This window comes from Schistocerca americana, chromosome 1 (assembly GCF_021461395.2).
Source record: "Schistocerca americana isolate TAMUIC-IGC-003095 chromosome 1, iqSchAmer2.1, whole genome shotgun sequence".
Taxonomy (NCBI): domain Eukaryota; kingdom Metazoa; phylum Arthropoda; class Insecta; order Orthoptera; family Acrididae; genus Schistocerca; species Schistocerca americana.
In genome coordinates, this window is record NC_060119.1 from 865350322 (window position 1) to 865361729 (window position 11408).

The window sequence follows — 11408 nt, forward strand, 5'->3', positions numbered from 1 at the left end:
TGTCAGTGAACAAAATCTTAAACAGCTAAAGACTTACATTATTTTTATTTACAGACATAAATAGCAAAAGAGAAACTTACCTTAAGACTAACTCAACATATTTAATAATTTATAGTGAAATATTTTCACTGTACTTAACCATAATAACTTCATGAGTTGGTTTAACCATTTTTCAAACCCATTCAACATTCAAATTCCTTTTGATTCTTGTATGGATAAAGGTCCTTGTCCTTCCCATTTATAGGTTAAGTTAGTCTATATGATTTTGGATTAGGGACTTGTGAGTTACAAGTGGGCCAGTGTATAAGAGTTTCCAATTGCAGTTAAGTTTTCCATCTTTGGTAAACATTGAGTGTATTCATAGCAATACTTCTTGTCCTTTGTGGAATTGTACAGTGCACCCTAATCTTTTGTCATAAGACTTCTTTCTCTGCTAGGCCTTTTCAGTTAGATTAATCAAGGCTTGGTGTTTTTTTCTTCAAACGTCATATTTTCTTTTGGTACTTTGAGTAGCAATTTTCCCCACTTGTTCATTTCTCGTTTCTTAAACGTTATTTCAGAGTTTGCAAAATCTGTCGAAGTATATGGCAAGTTATTAATGATTTGTTGAAATGGCGAGATGAACTCAAACCATTTTTATTTTTCTGTGTTGTGTAACAACGTGCAAATCTATTAAATTCCTTAGTCACCCCTCTACGGGGTTGCTTTGGGGTAGAATCGTGATACCAGTATGTTTTTTATTTGATTTGTGGTCTGAATTCCTTCAATCCATTAGCTGCGAAGTACAATGCACTATCAGTTAACAGTATCTGCAGCTTCCCTACTCTCAGGAGGTAGTCATCTGTAATTCCCTAATGATGCAACCAGCGGTCACTGATTTCACTGCATACAACATACTCGGAAAAAAATCGCATAAAGCAGTTATATACTTAGCACTTACTATCCCTTCTGGATAGGGACTGGGAGCATCCAATGACAGTAATTCTAAAAGTTTTGTGGAAATTATTGGATGCAGTTCAATTAATTCTGATTTGTTGGAGTGTTTGGTCTTCTGGCAAGTAATATATTTTCGAATTACTTCGAGAATTCGGCCCTGCATGTTGAAAAGTAGCAGGTTCGTGTTTATCTTATCAGTACATTTAGAAACACCATAATGACCCCACAATTGTGAGTGTAAAGAATGAATTAATATACAAACTTTTCAGGTAAACATAAACATCACAATACCTACCAGAATGAGATTTTCACTCTGCAGCAGAGTGTGCGCTGATATGAAACTTCCTGGCAGATTAAAACCGTGTGCCCGACCGAGACTCGAACCCGAGTTCGAGTCTCGGTCGGGCACACGGTTTTAATCTGCCAGGAAGTTTCATCACAATACTTAGTTAGGTGTATGTCAGCGAAACAGTTGCACATTTTCACATAATAGGGTTCGTGTGTTTTGTCTTGTGTAAGTAGAATGCGAATTTCAGAACTCTGTACTGTGAATTGTAAAAATTTATTCAACCCTTTGGGTAGACTCAACAAAGGATTAGCAATTATGTTTTGCTTAGCTCTGATGTACACTACCTCAGAACTGAATTCCTGTAAGTAAAGAAACCATCTGGCTATTCTTCTGTGCAGCAAAGAAAGAGCTTGGTGACCACAGCAGACTTTGGTGTGCTTTCCCCATAAATAATATTCGATTTTCTTAAAACCCCACGCTATAGACAGAGCTTCGAACTCCATTACTGAATATGATTGCTCACATTCAGTAAGCGCTCTGCTTGCAATATTAATTATCTCGGGTGTTTGTTGTCTATCTGTCCCTATGATTTGGAATAGGCATATCCCCAGACCCTACAAAGATGCATCAGTGGTTATACTAAACTCTTGTGACGTGTATGGGTGATGCAGTACATCTTCATTGAGTAGAGCTTGTTTTATGTTTGCAAAGTCGGTCTGACACTGACTTGTCCATATTTTGGGAATTTGTGCTACGTTCTGTGGGACAAAACTGCAGAGGTCATCGGTTCCTCTGTTTACACACTACATAATCTAACTTAAACTAACTTACGCTAAGGACAACACACTCACCCGTGCCCCAGGGAGGACTCGAACCTCCGAAAGAGGAGCCGCGCGAATCGTGGCAAGGCGCCCTAGACCGCGCGGCTACCACGTGCGGCATTTGTCCATATCCATGGTTTATTCTTCTGTAACAAGATTAACAAGGCATTGCTTTTCACCAACTGGTCAGGAATAAATTTTCTAAAGAAAGACAGTAAGCCCAGATAAGCTCTCACTAAGCCCAGATAAGCTCCGATTTTTTTTAAGAGGCGGAGGAAAATGTCCTATTCCATCTAGTTTTCCCGGATCCGGCAAACTATCTTGTGATGATATGACGTGTCCTAGGGATCTGGCGTTTCCCCCTTCAAATTCAGACTTCTGTAAGTTTACCGTAACACCACATTCTGAGAATTGGTATAGTACTTGAGCCAAAAGTCTCACATGCTCTTCCCAGGCAGGCGCTGCTATCAGCAAGTCATCCACGTAGACAGTGACTTTATTAAGTACTTCTGGACTTAAAACTTTGTCTAACGAGGAAATAAAGACACCTGCACTCAAATTTAAACCAAAAGGTAAGGTACAAAATTCATACTTCTGCCCCCAAATACAAAGTCTGTGTACATCTAGCTGTCTTCATGAAGAGTTGTCTGCCAATAAGGTTCCTTTAAATCGATTATGGTAATGTATTTGACTTTATGGAACTTTAATAACTGTTCATCTAAGTTGTCCAGATGTGTCTTAACAGGCCAATGATCTTGTTTATATTCCATACGTCAAGCACAAGCCTGATGCTATCATCAGTTTGGTGACAGCTAAAATAGGACTACAGTATGGTGAATATGAGCATTGTATGACACCTCTCAATTTCCTTCCTCACTGCTTCCTCCCTGGACCAGGGTATAGGGTATTATGAAAAACAGAACGTTTCCTGTGGGTGCACATCTATTTTACATGTGTAACATTTTATTGTTCCTGGCCACTTTTCAAATACATGCACATACCAGAGTATTAATTCTTGTAGCTCTTCTTTCTGCTCTTCTGACAAACAAACTGATTCAGTTATCTTTGCTTGTACTAGTGCTAGATCCATACTGCTTTCATGTAGCTGTTCATCTTGTTGTGTATAACAAAACAACACATGTGAATAAGACAATTGTACCCTAATGTCTATATTTGTCAGAGGTTTGTTTTCTATTGTACTGGTTCTGATTAAATCTGCTGATAACCTTTATTTGTTTATTGTAAAGGAACACTTTCCCTGTCCTATGTCAATCTGTACCTTGTACTGTCAGAATGTATCCAGACCAGTAAAACAATTAATTGCAAGTTTTTCCATCACTAGAAAAATGCATTCTAAAGACAATTTTTCGGTAGTAATGGGTATTAATGCTTGAAGCTTCAGCCCCTTAGATTTGCTCCCTACTACAGTCAAGATCCGACAGTTCTGCACAGGGGAGGTTGGTATGTGTGTTTGCTTTTGTAACTCATTAAATAAACCTTGGGAGGTTACATTTGTCAATGTACCTGTATCCATACAGTGTGCATATCTAAATCAGCTATCCTGGCATTTATTAAGAACTGTACGGACTCCCTCCTCTTCTCTTCCAAATTTTCCACATTTTCGTGACACAAGTCCTCCTTGACATCTGCTTCTTTGTCATACCTCAGAAAATAATTAGGAATTAATTGTATACTCCACCCTTTCCTCGGTCTGCAAATGGGGGCCTATCATGACGTGTTTTGATTTTCCTTATTAGTCAGAGGGTAATCTCTTAATTCTGTGCAGCATATCCTATATGCACAGTGAGATCTTGACTCCGTCAATTTGTATCTTTTGATGCAGGTGAATTACATTCTCTTTGTCAGTGCCCTCCATCCAGTACATAATTGTTGTTGTTCTGGTTGTAGCTACCAGCAGGAGGACTGGCTTGCCGTCCACCACCTGTCGGCCCTTGCCAGTTATTAAACTGGTTATTACTGTGCGCTGAGGTTACAGTTCGAATATGCTGTCCAAAGGCCCTCTTTTCGGTATACATTGATTCGTTATAATTATGGTTGTGGTTCTTCTTTTAAAATCTCATTTGTGTCCTTGGTTTCCCTAGTTGTGTAATTACTATTACGAGGGTGGTGCAGGTGCCCACCGTGTTTGTTGCTTCCACTGTTACTACATCACAAATCACTGTTTCAAAGATGTTCACTGTGCATATTATTGTTCTGGGGTCGCGACTGTCTCTATTCATAAATCAGGTCAATCTAATCCATTAATGATAAAAAATATTCTTCCTCATTCTTGAGTACTGTAATTAATTTTTCCTCGATCTGTGCTGGTAAGTGATTTTTGAGTAGATCCACATGGGAAACTGGATTTTTCCAATACCTTTTTTTGTTTAGGTACTTTTCAAAATACTTTTGTAGTCCCCCATCTTTAATACTGAATGGTGCTGGGTTAAATACCTCTCGTCTTAGCCTCTGTTGGGCTGCTATGGACCAGAATTTGTCTAAGAAGGCACGCTCAAACTGTTCATAAGTATGGTCTGCTTGGCCATATTGGTTGCCCGTAATAAAGCATTGCACCCACAACAAACCTGATCTGTGCCTCAATCCAGTTGTCTGGTAACACGCTACAGAAGACTCTAATGAATTCTGTGGGAAGCGTTCTTTCATCCCCTCTGTAGTAAAAATCGAGAACTGCCTATACCGTAGTAACCCTTCGTCAGCTAGAAGAGTAAACAGGCAGGATATACTGTCTAGTACTGCCACTGCACTGTTCGGCTGCATACAGGTATATCCCCTGTTCCCTAGTGTATCTGGTATTAACATTAGCAGTGCCCACTGAATTTTATAATCCTCTTCTTCTCGCTAGTGGTAAACGGCAGATAGATATTGCAGCTCTCTGTTCTGCCTGACTGCACCTGGCTGCTAGTGATTAGTGGCTCCTTTGTGATATCATTACGTCTAGTTGAACTGTTTCGCAGTTTTTCTTCTACTGCCTTTAAGACTGGTTCAGATCTGGCAAGACTGAGGTCTCCAAAATCACCTACAACAGCAACATATTGATTTAATGAAAAGTATACATCCACAAAACTAAGAAAAAATTGACGAACAAATAGGTACTAACACAATAGCTATGATGTGGATGGCATCACACCCTCTCTCTCTCTCTCCTCCTGCTCCTCGAAATCGTCTACAACAAGAGCAAAGGATATGGCGCAGACAACATCATGTCATGTATGAGGGCGTTTCGAAAAGTAAAGACACAACAGCTCGCAGTCATTAAATAGAACATTTATTTAGAAAACCCTCCCCCCATGACCCATGGACCTTGCCATTTGTGGGGAGGCTTGCATGCCTCAGCGATACAGATGGCCGTACCGTAGGTGCAACCACAACGGAGGGGTATCTGTTGAGAGGCCAGACAAACATGCGATTCCTGAAGAGGGGCAGCAGCCTTTTCAGTAGTTGCAGGGGCAACAGTCTGGATGATTGACTGATCTGGCCTTGTAACATTAACCAAAACGGCCTTGCTGTGCTGGTACTGCGAACGGCTGAAAGCAAGGGGAAACTACAGCCGTAATTTTTCCCGAGGACATGCAGCTTTACTGTATGATTAAATTATGATGGAGTCCTCTTGGGTAAAATATTCCGGAGGTAAAATAGTCCCCCATTCGGATCTCCGGGTGGGGACTACTAAAGAGGACGTTGTTATCAGGAGCGTGGAATGTCAGATCCCTTAATCGGGCAGGTAGGTTAGAAAATTTAAAAAGGGAAATGGATAAGTTAAAGTTAGATTTAGTGGGAATTAGTGAAGTTCGGTGGCAGGAGGAACAAGACTTTTGGTCAGGTGATTACAGGGTTATAAATACAAAATCAAATAGGGGTAATGCAGGAGTAGGTTTAATAATGAATAAAAAATAGGAGTGTGGGTTAGCTACTACAAACAGCATAGTAAACGCATTATTGTGGCCAAGATAGACACAAAGCCCATGCCTACTACAGTAGTACAAGTTTATATGCCAACTAGCTCTGCAGATGATGAAGAAATTGATGAAATGTATGACGAGATAAAAGAAATTATTCAGGTAGTGAAGGGAGACGAAAATTTAATAGTCATGGGTGACTGGAATTCGTCGGTAGGAAAAGGGAGAGAAGGAAACATAGTAGGTGAATATGGATTGGGGGGAAGAAATGAAAGAGGAAGCCGCCTTGTAGAATTTTGCACAGAGCATAACTTAATCATAGCTAACACTTGGTTCAAGAATCATAATAGAAGGTTGTATACCTGGAAGAATCCTGGCGATACTAAAAAGGAACAGATAGATTATATAATGGTAAGACAGAGATTTAGGAACCAGGTTTTAAACTGTAAGACATTTCCAGGGGCAGATGTGGATTCTGACCACAATCTATTGGTTATGAACTGCAGATTGAAACTGAAGAAACTGCAAAAAGGTGGGAATCTAAGGAGATGGGACCTGGATAAACTGAAAGAACCAGAGGTTGTAGAGAGTTTCAGGGAGAGCATAAGGGAACAATTGACAGGAATGGGGGAAAGAAATACAGTAGAAGAAGAATGGGTAGCTTTGAGGGATGAAGTAGTAAAGGCAGCAGGGGATCAAATAGGTAAAAAGACGAGGGCTAGTGGAAATCCTTGGGTAACAGAAGAAATATTGAATTTAATTGATGAAAGGAGAAAATATAAAAATGCAGTAAATGAAGCAGGCAAAAAGGAATACAAACGTCTCAAAAATGAGATCGACAGGAAGTGCAAAATGGCTAAGCAGGGATGGCTGGAGGACAAATGTAAGGATGTAGAGGCTTGTCTCACTAGGGGTAAGATAGATACTGCCTACAGGAAAATTAAAGAGACCTTTGGAGAGAAGAGAACCACTTGTATGAATATCAAGAGCTCAGATGGCAACCCAGTTCTAAGCAAAGAAGGGAAGGCAGAAAGGTGGAAGGAGTATAAAGAGGGTTTATACAAGGGTGATGTACTTGCGGGCAATATTATGGAAATGGAAGAGGATGTAGATGAAGACGAAATGGGAGATAAGATACTGCGTGAAGAGTTTGACAGAGCACTGAAAGACCTGAGTCGAAACAAGGCCCCGGGAGTAGACAACATTGCATTAGTACTACTGATGGCCTTGGGAGAGCCAGTCATGACAAAACTCTACCATCTGGTGAGCAAGATGTATGAGAGAGGCGAAATACCCTCAGACTTCAAGAAGAATATAATAATTCCAATCCCAAAGAAAGCAGGTGTTGACAGATGTGAAAATTACCGAACTATCAGTTTAATAAGTCACAGCTGCAAAATACTAACACGAATTCTTCACAGACGAATGGAAAAACTGGTAGAAGCGAACCTCGGGGAAGATCAGTTTGGATTCCGTAGAAATGTTGGAACACGTGAGGCAATACTAACCTTACGACTTATCTTAGAAGAAAGATCAAGAAAAGGCAAACCTACGTTTCTAGCATTTGTAGACTTAGAGAAAGCTTTTGACAATGTTAACTTGAATACTCTCTTTCAAATTCTGAAGGTGGCAGGTATATAATACAGGGAGCGAAAGGCTATTTACAATTTGTACAGAAACCAGATGGCAGTTATAAGAGTCGAGGGGCATGAAAGGGAAGCAGTGGTTGGGAAAGGAGTGAGACAAGGTTGTAGCCTCTCCCTGATGTTATTCAATCTGTACATTGAGCAAGCAGTAAAGGAAACAAAAGAAAAATTCGGAGTAGGTATTAAAATTCATGGAGAAGAAGTAAAAACTTCGAGGTTCGCCGATGACATTGTAATTCTGTCAGAGACAGCAAAGGACTTGGAAGAGCAGTTGAACGGAATGGACAGTGTCTTGAAAGGAGGATATAAGATGAAAATCAACAAAAGCAAAACAAGGATATTGGAATGTAGTCTATTTAAGTCGGGTGATGCTGAGGGAATTAATTTAGGAAATGAGACACTTAAAGTAGTAAAGGAGTTTTGCTATTTATGGAGTAAAATAACTGATGATGGTCGAAGTAGAGAGGATATAAAATGTAGACTGGCAATGGCAAGGAAATCGTTTCTGAAGAAGAGAAATTTGTTAACATCGAGTATAGATTTAAGTGTCAGGAAGTCGTTTCTGAAAGTGTTTGTATGGAGTGTAGCCATGTATGGAAGTGAAACATGGACGATAACTAGTTTGGACAAGAAGAGAATAGAAGCTTTCGAAATGTGGTGCTACAGAAGAATGGTGGAGATAAGGTGGGTAGATCACGTAACTAATGAGGAGGTATTGAATAGGATTGGGGAGAAGAGAAGTTTGTGGCATAACTTGACTAGAGGAAAGGAATGGGTTGGTAGGGCATGTTTTGAGGCATCAAGGGATCACAAACTTAGCATTGGAGGGCAGCATGGAGGGTAAACATCGTAGAGGGAGACCAAGAGATGAATACACTAAGCAGATTCAGAACGATGTAGGTTGCAGTAGGTACTGGGAGATGAAGAAGCTTGCACAGGATAGAGTAGCATGGAGAGCTGCATCAAACCAGTCTCAGGACTGAAGACCACAACAACAACATTTAGAAAACGTCAGTTACATCTTATTAACTGGATTATTTGTTATTTTTCGACATAATCACCCCCATTATCCAAACATTTGTTAAGTCGGTGCACAAGCTTTTGCATCCCACAGTCATAGAAGGTTGCCGCCTGTTGCTGGAACCACATTTCAATTTCATCTTTGAGCTCTTCATCATCGTGGAATGATTTTCCACCAAGATGTGACTTCAGGTAACAGAAGACATGAAAGTCGGTGGGCGCAAGGTCCGGACTGTATGGCAGATGGTCCAATGCATCCTATTTGAATTGTTTGAGTAGTGTTTTGATTACGAGCGCTGTGTGAGACCGAGCGTTGTCATGAAGCAAGCGGACTCCACTTGTCAGCATTCCTGTGTGTTTGTTTTGAATTGCCCTTCGAATACGTTTCAAAGTCTGGCAGTACGCAGCAGCATTAATTGTCGTTCCAGGAGGCATAAATTTCAACAGAAGAATGCCTTGTCTGTCCCAAAAAACAGAGGCCACGATTTTCTTCGCTGAAATCGACGTTTTGCATTTCTTGGCTTTTGGTGAATTCGAATGGCGCCATTGCATTGATTGTTGCTTGGATGCATGGTGATAAACTCACATCTTGTCACCTGTCACAATGTGATCAAGGAACTCGTCTGCTTCAGCATAACGTGTGAGGAAGTCAAGTGCAAAGCCCATCCTTTTCTTTTTGTGTTCTTTCGTTAACAGTTTGGAACCCAGCGCGCACACAATTTCCTGTACCCTAACTTAACAGTTACAGTGTCATAAAGAGTTGTCATTGACACGTCCGGTTTGATCTGATGCGATTCGTTCAATGTAGACGTCTATTCGCACAAATTGCTTCCTCCGTTCTCCGAGCAAAGGCATCACAGATCACAGATGGACGATCTGTTCTTTGTTCGTCAACATCGGTCCTAACTTCAGATAAATGACGACACCATTTTGTTACATTTTGTCGATTCATAATGTTCCCATAAACAGAAACAATTTCTTTCTGAATATCCGCTGGTCACCGACCTTTTGCATGAAGAAAACGTATGTTGGCGACCTACTCCAACCAGAAGCAACGTTCAACTGCCGAACGACCGCGTGGAGAAAGCTAACGGTTCAAGGTTAACACCAGTGTTACCAACTTGCTCGCCAAAACTCTTCTGTTCCTCTGGTGTACGGTGTATCTTTACTTTCCGAAATACCCTTGTATATGATGAAATTTTTTGAGAAGAATATGTATAACAGCAACATATTATCTATGTCCATAGTGGTATGATGAAGAAATAATATATACTTAAGATTTTAATGACTGTTGCTGCCTCTCAGCTTTCAGCTGATCTACAATTTTATGTTTTTATGCTGAAAAAAACAAGTTAAAAAATTGACATCAATATCAAACAAATGCTATGAAATCTGAACAAATTCTACAAACCTACGAAACCCAGATACACAGGGATTTGATATTACAACACTTTTTTTACTTCGAAATCTGAACACACAGTGGTTGGATACTATGAAAATGTACTTCAAAATCTGAACAGACAGTGATTTGATACTACGAAATGTTTATTACGAGAGTGTACTTTGAAATCTGAACAAACAGTGATTTGATATTGCAAAATTTTTTACATGAATATATAATACGAAATCCCATCTCATGCTGTGATACCTTAATCTGAACAAATGCTACGATACCGAAATCTGAATACAGTGTTACTATGAAAATTTTTCTTATGAAAGTGTACTGTACGAAATCCGATTGCATCCTATGAAATTAAATATGTGCTTGCCTGGTAATTCTCCTTGCCTCTGGCGTTTGGCACTGCCGCTGGTGCTGCTGGTAGTGCTGCTTGAAAAACGTTTCATCTTGCAAGCAAACTGACACGGAAACAAGTAAACTGATAATGAACTAACACAGCTGTGGATGACAGTAGAATAAGGGGAAGAGTAAAGGGGTTAGGGCTTACATACCTTCACTGCTTCAGCATTAGCCTGTAGGAACATATTATTCTGAGGACGGATGAAATTCTTTGTCTGCATGTTTTGACACATTGGTTCACACACAAAAGTCACTTGACAGAGAATGCATGGTATGGCACTTTCAATGCACTGTAGCTTTGGAACGGCTTACTTTGTTAATACGTCACACACCCAGTCTAACATACTGTGTCACACCCTACGAATGGTATGAATAATCGAGTTCACACAGTGGTCGTTCACAAACGCTCATAAAAGTCGATAATGGAAAGCCCACTAGCGATATCACCACAGCAAAAATAGTTTTGAAGCTGGAAATATGTGTCCGTTGGAAACATCATTTCCTAGAATGTTCCACATCTGTTTCCCACTTTCTTCCTTGTCTCTGTTTCTGTCCACACTAGCAGCAAACATTTCTCAGTGTATTCACATCGTCCGCAACGCTATTTGTTGTATTGTTATGTACTGTCCGCCACGTGTAGAGGTTCGAAACTAATATGCGCTGCGGCATTACTAATACTCGAAGGTTAACGCAAACAAAATTAAAGACGTCTGTCGTTCATTCCTTTTTTATTTATTTATAATGACTTGTGACTTGAAGGCCATAAGCATCTCTCAGTTTCACAAAATAAGGTTGCGTTTATCAAAGAATTTCATACGATATTATTTTGATGGAGAATTTTATAGTTTGTAATGATCGATAAAACCGTATTAGTTGCTGTATGGAATCGATTTGCTGATTTGTATACAGTCGTCGTCCTCGGGGAGCGAAAACATACTATAGAAAACTTGTGGAGAAGCTTGCTACATATGGGAACTGAAT